Source organism: Piliocolobus tephrosceles, chromosome Y, assembly GCF_002776525.5.
Source record: "Piliocolobus tephrosceles isolate RC106 chromosome Y, ASM277652v3, whole genome shotgun sequence".
In the NCBI taxonomy this organism is placed as follows: Eukaryota; Metazoa; Chordata; class Mammalia; order Primates; family Cercopithecidae; genus Piliocolobus; species Piliocolobus tephrosceles.
The window spans coordinates 13,638,435-13,649,942 of NC_045456.1; the positions used below are offsets into that span (position 1 = coordinate 13,638,435).

Here is an 11,508-nt window from a genome sequence, read left to right on the forward strand (position 1 = left end):
CACCTCCTAGCCTCCTTGCTGGCCGCCCTGCTTTCTCTCTCACCCACCTCTGACACTGCTCCTGACAGCAGCCAGTCCTTTTAACCCAGTCTCAACATGTCACTCCCCAACACAGGAGCATCCAGTGGCTTTCCATTACACTGAGGACAATCCAGGGTTGACACCACGACTGCCAGTTCCAGGATGGCCTGCCCCCTGCGACCCTCTGAGTACCTTTCCCCATCCCTGCTCTCTGGGTCGCTCTTCTTTGCACATGCTGATTTCCCTGCTATCTGCAAACGCTTCCTGTCCTGCCCTGCCTCAGGGCCTTTGCACTGGCTGTTCCCTCAGCCCTGAGCACTCAGCCCACCATGCTCAAGAGGCTCTCTCTCCATTCGGATCTCCGCTCAAGTGCGACCCCCTCAGAGAGGCCTTCGTGCCCTCCTTAACCAGAGTTTGGCGTCCATTGCTGTGCATCCTTTGCTGTCCATCCTTTCAGTCAACACACAGCCTGTCCAACAGCTATTTCCTCCTCCCTCAGCTCGAATCAGTCCCGTGAGGGTAGGAACCTTGTCCATTTGGTCCCACCATGTATCCCACTGCCTAGACTTGTAGGACTCAACTGGGGGCAATACTGTCTGTCCCACAGCAGACATTTGGCAATGTCTAGAGACATTTTTGGTTATTACAACTGGGAGAGGGGGTGCTACTGGCATCTAGTGGATGGTGGCCAGGGATGCTGCTCAACACCCTACATTGCCCAGAATAGCCCCCCATAAAATTGAATCATCTGGACCCTAACGTCCATAGTGTCAAGGTTGAGAAACCCTGGCCTAGAAGCACAGACCCAAGGAATATTTGCCGAATGAAGAAGTAATCAAGGGGCTGGGAGCAGTGGCTCAAGCCTATAATCCCAGCACTTTGGGAGGCCGAGGCGGGCAGATCACCTGAGGTCAGGAGTTCGAGACCAGCCTGGATAACATGGTGAAACCCGTCTCTACTAAAAATACAAAAATTAGCCAGGCGTGGTGGTGCGTGCCTGTAATCCCAGCTACAGCGAGGCTGAGGCAAGAGCATCACTTGAACCTTGGAGGTGGAGGTTGCAGTGAGCCAAGATCGAGCCACTGCACTCCAGCCTGGGTGACAAAGAGAGATTCCATCTCAAAAAAAAAAAAAGAAAAGAAAAGAAATGGAAGTCATTTTAAAAAAATACTTATCACAATCAAAAAAAAAAAACCATTCCTGCACATAAAAAAGCCACCCACTGAAAATGTGGTTAAACAACGGTCTTGTTACCAAGAGAAAGCGTGTATGGGGGAAGGGATAGGAGGGGGACTGTCCCCACACACCTCTTCCCCCAGGTTGGTAGAATAGATGCGTCATCACACTAAACCCCTTTAGTCTGCTACTGCAAGGCTGACAGGTGGAGAGGAGGCAGATAAGGTGAGGACTTCTGGGGCAAAGTGCCTGGGGGCTCTGGCCCATGTGATGGGGGCACTTGGAGCACAGGTTAAGCCCTGGGCTTCACCCCCAGACCTATTCAATCAGAATCCCCAACGTGTCTAAGGGTCTACATTTCTTTTCTTTTTTCTTAACTTTTTATTATGAACATTTTCAATTACACAGAACATCATCCAGAATGAATAACACCAATCAGACTGAACAGTTGTTCACATTTGGCTCTATCTGCTTTATCTCTTTCTCTCTCTTCATTTAACTGAACCATTTACAAGTAAATTATTGATCTTGAAGCCTGGTTTTCAAAGTGTGGTCTGGGGACTCCTTGGGCTCCCTAAGACCCTTTAAGGGACTCCATGATGTCAAAAACATTTCACAATATTCTGACATTGTTATTTGCCTTTTTCTAAGTTCATTCTCTCATGAGCATACAATGGAATTTTCCAGAGGCTACATCACATGTGATATTGAAACAGATTGAATGTAGAACCAAGTATGAGAATTCATCTGTCTCCTATTAAGTCATACATTAAAGAGATCCCCAAAAAAATTAAAAAAAGAAAAAAAGTAAATTATTGCCACCATGACACTTTACCTCTAAACACTTTAGTAGACATCTCTAAAAAATAATACTTTTCTACATAAACACATGTATTAGCTATCTATTGCTGCCTAACAAATTACCCCAAAGCATAGCAGCAGGACATAAACATTTCTCATGTCACTGTTTCTGTGTCAAGAACCCTGGAGTGGCTTAGCTGGTGCCTCAGCTCAAGGTGCCTCAAAGGGCTGCAAGCATCTCAAGACTCAACTGGGGCTGGGTGTAGTAGCTCATGCCTATAATCCCGGCACTTTGGGAGGCCAAGGCGGGCAGATCACCTGAGGTCAGGAGTTCAAGACCAGATCCAACATGGAAAAATCCCATCTCTACTAAAAACACAAAAATTAGCCAGCCATGGTGGTGTGTCCCTGCATTCCTAGCTACTGGGGAGACTGAGGCATGACAATCGCTCCAACCCAAGAGGCGGAGGTTGCAGTGAGGCGAGATCACCACCACTGTACTGCAGCTTGGGCAACAGACCGAGACTCTGTCTCAAAAAAAAAAAACAAAAAAAGACTCAGCTGGGCCTGAAGGGTCTGCCTCCAAGCCCACTCACACCCTCACACCATCAGCAGGCCTCAGTTCTTCTCAGGCTGTTGGAATGGACCTCAGGTCCTCACCACGGCAAATGGACCCTTCTGTAGGGCTGATCACGACATGGCAGCTTCAGTGTAAGCAACCCAAGAGAGAAAATACATCCCAGGTGGAAGCTCCTTTACACCCTCATGGTGGAAATGCCACCCCCCCCGCCCCCTGCTAGACATATTCATTGGAAGTTCATTACTTGGTCCAGCCCAAACCTCAGGGGAGAGGGTGATGCCAAGTTGCAGCTGCCAGGGGCGGGGATCACTGCGTCTGTCTGAGGGGCTGCCAACCACATCACAGACTGTCACATCTAATCAAAGCAGCAGCAGTCTCCTAGTGTCACCTAATAGCCAGTCACATCAAAGCATCTCCAGGCGTCCCCAAAATGCCTGTTACACGTTTGTTCGGGCCGAATCCAATCGAGGGCCACAGTGATATTTGGCTATTCTGTCTCCTAAGTCTCATTTGATGGAGAACACCCCATCTCCCTTTTCAAAATTTTCTTTCATGATATTGCCTTGTTGAAGAGACAAGGCTAGATGGCTCACACAGAGCACCAAGCCCACCAGAGGCACACAGGAGCGTGACAGGCCTGCCCTGGGATGACCGTGGACTGAAGCCTGTGAGGACAGTGGCATAGGGAGTGGATGGAGCCAGCTGCTCTCACCCCAGCCCTCTGCACAGTGGGTCTTCCTCACCGAAGGCCAACCTCCCCCACCAGGGCTTTTCTACCTCCCCCAGGAGACCATTTTCATGGTGCCAGGAAAGAAGAGACAGAGAGAGAGAGAGCAAGCTGATGGCAAGGGAACGCAGGGGAGGGACACATCAAAGTCCCAAGCCTGGGGCACAAGGAAATGTTTTCTGGCCATTCTAAGCCCCGCCCCCTTGCCACACACACACACACACACACACAGAGTAAACATGTCCCCACCTTGCTACGCTGCTGCCATCCCTGCTTCCCGTCTCTCGGGAGTTTCCCAGTCTGCAGATCCTCTCACTTCCGTCCGTCCCTCCCCAACAGCCAAGGAAGCAGACTCAGCAAGTACAGCTGGCCCCACTTTACAGATCCGACAGCAGCTCTGTGAGGTGAAGTGATGCGGCCATGGTCACCCTCCTAAGTGTCAAAGCCAGATCTTTAGATGCAAGTCCTGGACTGAAGCTTAAAGCATGCGACCATGTCTGCCCTAAGCGAGTGTCCGTGTCGCTGGTGGTGCAGGCAGTTTGTGTTTGCCTCCTCCTAGCTGCATAGACATTACCAACCCTCTCGTCCTCACCACATCCCGCACCAGCACCAGACGTCGTGTCGTTTCTTCCTCACAACACCTCCGAGTGGACACTGCTATTCTCATTTTTGCAGACAAGGAAATGGACTCCCAGCTGTTAGGTCTAACCCAGGGTTACAGTGAGTATGTCCAGGGATGTGCCCCAGGTCTGCTGAGCACGAAGCCCCGGCAGGTTTCAACACACATTCATCTAGTGCTCTGATTTTTCCTGTTTCCCTAACATTCTCCTTTCCGCCAGGCTAGCCTCCCAGCTACAAATGGCATACAAATAGCTCCTCCCCTTTCACAGAAGCTATTTCTGGAAATTCACAACATAAAAACGCCTTCACATTGTGTTTTCCAATATATACGATATTAAGAAAGGGAATCAGATTTCTGATCAAGGGCTTGGCATCAAACCTATCATAAGAAAATGAATTCTTGGAGCCCAAAGAACATTTTGAGATCATCCCAATGAGTGGTTCTCAACAGGGGGCAAGGGAGCCCTCAGGGGACATTTGGCAATGTCTGGCAACATTTTTGATTGTCACAGCTGGGGGCTGAGGGAGGAAGTGCTAGTAGCATCCAGTAGGTGGAGGTCAGAGATTCTGCTAAACATCCTACAATGCACAGGACAGCCTCACCACAAGGAGTTATCTGGCCCCAAATGCCAGTAGTGCCAAGGTTGAGACACCCTGACCTAAATCCCTTTGTTACTTTGAGGACAAGATAGCCGAGACCCAAAGACACAAAATGACATGTCCAAGCCTGCACAGTCACAAAGCCAAAAGTGGAATCTAGGTCTCTATTAGATCCACCTCTATCATCTGCTTTGCTCTATCTAGGGTTGAGCTGGGGGAGAAGGGAGGGCAGGAACCCAGGGATCTTAATTTGTGTAACCAAACTGAACCAAAGGAAGAAAATGGCAACAAACAAGTTACTAAATTACTGCAGCAACACATCTGGGTGTCCCAAATTCTGAAAGAAATGCCTCCTTCAATTATTGGTGGAAATAGCATTACTTTACAGGCCCCCCAACGTTGCTGGTTGGTCAAATTATTCATGATGTGAGTTCCAATACAGTTTAGTGACAACAAACCTTCCAGAAGGGTCAGGTTTTAGAGGGGGAAAAAAAATGCCACATTCTCCCCCAGGGTGCCCACACACGTCCTGCTATAGTTTCTTCCTGACCCCGAGAAAGGAATGTAAACGCTCTAGAAAGAGTCCATTAAAATCCCCCACCCACTGTCATGCTAGAACTGAAGTCACCTGACCCCTCCATCTGTCGCTGAGTCATCAAGCCCCTCCATTCAGTAAGCGAATTATCAGCGAGAGAATTAAAAAGAACTCTGGGAATTGTTAGGTTTTGGCGTTATCTCCACTCCCACTCTCTGCTTAAGATCATTTGATTCTTAGACATGTAACTGTCTCTTACACTCACATGTTATCTTTGGAAGCTGCAATTTATTTTTATTTTATTGGATACTGTTCTTTTTTAATCTACTTAAAACACCTGGAAGGAAAAAAAAATACATTTCTGACGTATGCCCTGTAAATGCTGGAACCTTGCAAAATAATGCAAAACAATTTAGATTGCACATCTGGCTCTTAAATTGCTAACCAAGAAGTCTCCATTCCCCAGCCCGCTTTTGCTTTGAAAGAAATGAGGCTAATTACTGAGGACAAAGGCCTGTAATTAGTAAACATGTCATTATTTAAGAAGCAGAATGACACTAGGAAAACACTTGATAGTTACCTCTTAAAAGCCCCTCTCTCTACTTAGAATGCATGCAGTGTGGTCACTTCAGATTTTGTTCCCCGCCAGAAGGGTTTTTTCCCCTCCCCCCAGTCTCTCTGTCTGGCCCCTGCCCACTTCATCCGGGCGGACGTGCCAAGACCCAATTCACGCGTGGGCCTGCCACGGGCCATCCCCCGCCGGGTGCATGCAACTGCAGCAGGCAGCTGTGGGCAGCAGGCGCCGCAGCAGCCAGAGGCCCCACTTTGGGTTTCTGGGGGCGCAGCCGGGCTGCAGGCCCGCAGGCCGGGCTCCACCTGAAGCGACCGCGCTGCCGGGGGCGCCGAGGAGGGCATCCAGGCGCCGCGCGCCCCTTACCTGCAGTGCCGCATCGCACCCGCGGCCGCCCACCTGGACAGCATCCTCGAGCATCCTTTCTTCAGCGCGACGGCTGCGAGCGCCGTGACATCACCAGGAGGCGGGCCCCACGCTGCCACGTGACGCCTTCCGGGCGAGGCAGGGAGGTGTGCGCGGGGTCGGGGGAAGACCCTGGAAGTCCCGGGAGGTGAGGGGTGATGGCCAGAAACCCTCGCGCTGGCCGCCCCTCAGGCCGTTTCGCTTGATGTGTGCAGCTTGCCTGACCTTTCGCGAAGAATTATGAAAAACAACACACAGGAGGAGAAATCCAAATTATCACAGGCTCCAAGCGTGTAATAGGATTTCGAAAGAATTAGCAATAAGGGGATTACAGTGAAAGGAAATACAATTTCATGTTTTATTTTAAAACTAGTATTTATCAAATGCAGTGGAGAAATAAACATTTTGTGCAAATCATAATGACACAAAATATAGCATGGACATACTTTGTATAGAGTTTCTGTGTTTCAAGTCGTATATCGACTATTATACCAGACACTTTAGTTCAAAGCAATTCATTATGGAACATTATACTAATTGCACGGATGAATAATGCTTTGATTACTCTGAATAGCTGCATTCCAATATTAATTTGTATTTGCCAAAGGAAAAAAATGGTGACACCACGTATTTCTACTACTTACTTAAATGTGTGATGATTTAAAATAAAGCACTATTACGTGAGCATGGCTGTATTTGTGTCTCTGTTTTCTTACATCTTCTGGCAAGGCTTGAGTTAATTCACAATAACTCATTATTTCACATTTTCTAATTTTTATCACATTCTGAAGAAGTGAGTCACTTTACTATCACAGAAAATATGTACAATGTCAACATTTCTCATTCACAACTGAAATAGCCTTGCCTAGAAAGACTTTAGAAAATTACAACTGTGATAATTTTGTAAATTTGAAATAGCATATTTCAAACTTAAGCAGTGCACATATAAACTTTTCTTTTGCCAAAATACACAAGCATTTTTGAAATGTAAAAGGACAAAAGCAAAGACTGCTTTTATTTGTATTCCAATTGCAAATAGATTCATTTACTTTCACTTGAGTTAAAAATCACAATTATAACATTCCCTTTGCTCACAGCCCTGAGAGAGACATGAAATAGATTGTTTTACAAGCAGGTTAGAGTTAAGTTTACTTGCAATTTATTCCAGCAGCTTTCGTGTCCTTCTATATTTAACCCTGGCCCTTATACCATCATTCCCTCCAAATTAACCAAATTTCTGTTCAGAAGGTTAATCTCTAATTTGGAGATAAATACAGCCCTTGACTCTCACAGCGATCAATTATATTCAACACCAGATTTTTAAAATCAACAAAGTCGCAGTGTAGTTTACTAGGTCACTCCTCTCAAATTTGTTTTTCTGAGTCATATAAGCAGCTTACCTTCCGCTTTCAGATTCTGAGATACAAAGTTAAAACGCTACCGAAAACTCCTGCTCCTTTGGGTTGAGGGTCTAATGGAGGCAGAAACTGACAAGCTCATTTTCCTGCCAGAGGCAAATGTCGATTTCAGCCCAGAGGGCCCCGGAGGCCGGCTGGGAGCATCACGTGCTCGGCCCAGCCACTCAGCCCTGCCCAGCCAGCCTGGTCACCTCTTGGCTCCGGAGCCCCGCCGTGCCAGTGTCATTCGCCTCCTACCCCCGGGGCATTCGTGTCCAGAGAAAACCCCGGCGTCCGGGAGACAGGACGCCCCACCCTCAGGGGCTGGGCTGCACGGAATTCTGTGGCCGGAGTTTCCAGAATCAATGGGAGGTGGTGGGTATATAAAATGCCCTGCAGCCTGAAGAGGATGGTAGCACGGTGCAGACAGCCTTGCTCTGTGTTCCGGCTTGGCTGAAATGACAAAATACAGGCAGCCTTCTTCATCCTGGAGCAGTTTCTTTGCAGTAGGTTAGTTTCACCTTCTCTTTTTTACAATTGATTGCTCAATTGTAAAAAACATTACAGCAAACCGGCAATTCAGACAAGGCCCATAACTGGGCCAAGCAATTCTCAACAGAATGAGAGAGCTCTCTGAACACCCTCCACCCTCGCCTGTCAAATTGTCATTTTAGCCAAGAATTAGAAAACAAAACCAAAAAAAGCAAAAACCAATACCACCCATGGGAATGTAAATTGAGCAGTCTTCTGGTGGTCTGTTTAGCATTTTTTCCTACCCAATGCCTTACAAATACACAGTTTCACCAATTACTCCGGGTCCCACAGCTGTTGGTATCATGTGCTCCAGCAACTTGATGTCCAAGAATTTGTCCTGGGGGGTGGGGAGTGGGGGTTGGAGGGGAAGAATGATGTGCAAACCCCTGACTGGGGAAAGTTTGCTGCAATATTATTTATGATCTCAAAGCACTGGAGGCAAGTTAAATCTCCAAAAACAGGGGATGTTTTAAATTATAAGACATCTGTGCAGGGGAAGAATTAAAACCAATATGATGGTACACATGGATGTAAAAAGACATTGGCAGTGGATTAAATGGAAAAAAATGGAAGCTTCAAAGCATTATGTGCTGAGTGATCCATTGTTTCTATGTAGGTGTAGTATATCTATATCTACACATATACCTTTACGAACATAGAAAAAATTATTAGGAAATGAATTCACTAAAGTATCAAACATGGTATCTCACTGGTTAGTGGGATGAGGGTGTTTTACATTTTTCTTCTTTTTTTTTTTTTTTTTTTTTTTTTGAGACGGAGTCTTGCTCTGTTGCCCAGGCTGGAGTGCGGTGGCCGGATCTCAGCTCACTGCAAGCTCCGCCTCCCGGGTTCACGCCATTCTCCTGCCTCAGCCACCCGAGTAGCTGGGACTACAGGCGCCCGCCACCTCGCCCGGCTAGTTTTTTGTATTTTTAGTAGAGACGGGGTTTCACCGTGTTAGCCAGGATGGTCTGGATCTCCTGACCTCGTGATCCGCCTGTCTCGGCCTCCCAAAGTGCTGGGATTACAGGCTTGAGCCACCGCGCCCGGCCTTACATTTTTCTTCTTTTAAGCTTAGTGACATTGTCTAATTTTTCCACAGTGAATATGTATTGCTTTTACAGCCAGAAAAAAAAAAAAAATGTTTTCTTAAAAGCATCATATAGACATGATTATGGAATAAACAGTTTTGGCTAATTTTTTAATGCAGATTTCATTACTTGAAGATTCTGAACTCTTAACCACAAAGCCCTGAGGGAACAATTCCTAGCCATCCTAGATTATTCTGCTCATGAAGATCTTTAGGAAAGAAAGTGCCATTCAGGGGCTGTTATTAATATTTAATCACCTGTATGTCGTTTTAATTTCTCTTCCATTTAAACCTACTTCTTATTTTGCCCTGTGTGGCGGTAGAAAGCTGGTTATTACCATCCTTCATGAAAAGATTCTTTCAATAGTTAACGGAATAATAACCTTTGAGTTTTTTGTTTGTTCATTTGAGACAGGGTCTCGCTCTGTCTGCCAGGCTGGAGTGCAGCGGCACGATCATGGCTCACTGGAACCTCAAATTCCTGGGCTCAAGCAATCCTCCTGCCTCAGTCTCCCAAGTAACTGGGACTACGGGTTCTTTCCATTGCCTTCACAGATTTCTCTTTCCTGTCCCTTTGAATCTTCTACGTTTTTTCTCTTATCTGCCAGTTTTCTACAGATGTCACACAAGGTTTAAAACAGTGGTTCTTAATGGGGGGTGTGTTGCTCCCTTTCCCCCAGGGGACATTCTTGGCAGCCACAACTGGAGTGGGAAGAGCCGTATGCTCCTGGCATTGAGTGGGTAGAGGCCAGGGCTGCTGCTGAACATCCTACAGCGCACAGGACAGCTCCCTCCCTACTCCCACCTCCTGGGACAGTGAACATTTTGGCCCAAAATATCAATACAATAGTGCTGAAGTCGAGAAACCCTGGTTTAGAATTACCGATGGAGTATAATTTGATGCCCAAGATGTTCCATTTCTCAGCCATTTTCAAGAGTTCCCCATTGCATGATGTGCTGGAAGCTCTGCTTCATTACAAATCCGTTAAAGGTAGTACTCCCAGCATGTGGGGCGTGTCGTTGCCCATCTGTGTGTACACCAAAAACCACCTCTGAAAAGAGACATCAGGAACTGCTAAGGGTGTTATCTCTAGTGAGGAAAACTGTATGGCTGGACACAGAGGTGGATGGGAAATTTTCATAGATTTGGATGCACTGTATAAACAGACATTTTCCCACCATTAAATTATTAAAGCTCACTATTCAATTATTCTATAAATGGTGGGTTCTACAAAAGCTAGAGGTAAGGACCCTATTGTCTCTTTGTGTCCAAGCCCCCATATATATATATATATGTGTGTGTGTGTGTGTGTGTGTGTGTGTGTGTGTGTATTATATGTTATATATATAGATATATTCCTTTTTTTTTTTTTTTTTTTTTTGAAGCAGTCTTGCTTCGTCGCCCAGGCTACAGTGGCACAATCTCAGCTCACTACAACCTCTGCCTCCTGGGTTCAAGCAATTCTTGTGCCTCAGTCTCCTGAGTAGCTGGGATTACAGGCACCCACCACCATGCCTGGCTAATTTTTGTATTTTTAGTAGAGATGGGGTTTCACTATGTTGCCCAGGATGGTCTCAAACTCCTGTTATCAACTGATGCGCCCGCCTCAGCACATGCACCGTGTAGAAAGCGCCTTCCTTTGCAGCATGTCATCTGATTCTCGTGGCAGCTGGTTAACAGGAGTAGGGCACATCTACTGCTGTACACCCATTTTGCAGACAGGCTCGGAGACAGCCCTGACATCAGCCTCCTCTTCTAATGGAGGCTGCAGCACCCTGGGGTCAGACTGGGTCTTCTCTGGCCGGGACCCCAGCTTCTTCCCCAGGCGCCTCTGACCATCCCCTCCACCTTTCTTGGAGCCACAGCTCCCTGGGACCCTCTGGACAGCACTCACCAGCTTAGACCCAAATCATTTACTCGCATTAACCCCTGAGCTCCTGGAGGGACGGAGGGGTGCTGCACTTACCTGTTCTTTGAAAGCCCAGCATGTAGTACTCTCTCTGGGATACAGTGTTTGTTACACCAGAACTAAAATTTTCCCAAATATTCTCAGCCAACAGCTTTAATCATATACCATCTTGAAGTATTACATGGCTGTATTGCAATATTACTGCCTGTGCTATTTTGCCAAGCTTCTGCAAGGCCCACTTTTCCCTTCTGTAAAACAAGGAGGAGGAAGAATAATAGTATCCACCACTTGTAGCCATGTGAGGCTTAAGTGAGAGACCTGGAAAGAGCGCAAGCAGCGCCTTATTATTAGAACTTGAGACACAAGGAAAGATGTGCGCCCCTAAATACAGTGATCAAGATATCGTCTTATATTTTGGACCAAGTGAAAAAAGTCAATAAAGACCCTACAACCGAAACACACACACACACAGAAACTATGTATAATGCTCCCCGTGGCCCAATTTATTTGCACCCACATAAACCTCCCCTTCAGAGACCT

The 11,508-nt window shown here is 46.8% G+C and overlaps 1 protein-coding gene across 1 annotated transcript in view; it reads right to left on the reverse strand.

Moving 5' to 3' along the window:
* CLCN4 (chloride voltage-gated channel 4) overlaps positions 1-7,905 on the reverse strand; it is an 80,362-nt gene extending 72,457 nt beyond the window's left edge. The window contains exons 1-2 of the mRNA XM_023198728.1: positions 7,438-7,905; positions 5,999-6,262 (exon numbers count right to left, since the gene is read on the reverse strand). The gene's annotated coding sequence lies outside the window, so the exon portion shown is untranslated. The remainder of the gene's footprint in view (positions 1-5,998; positions 6,263-7,437) is intronic.
* Positions 7,906-11,508: the final 3,603 nt, after the last annotated feature.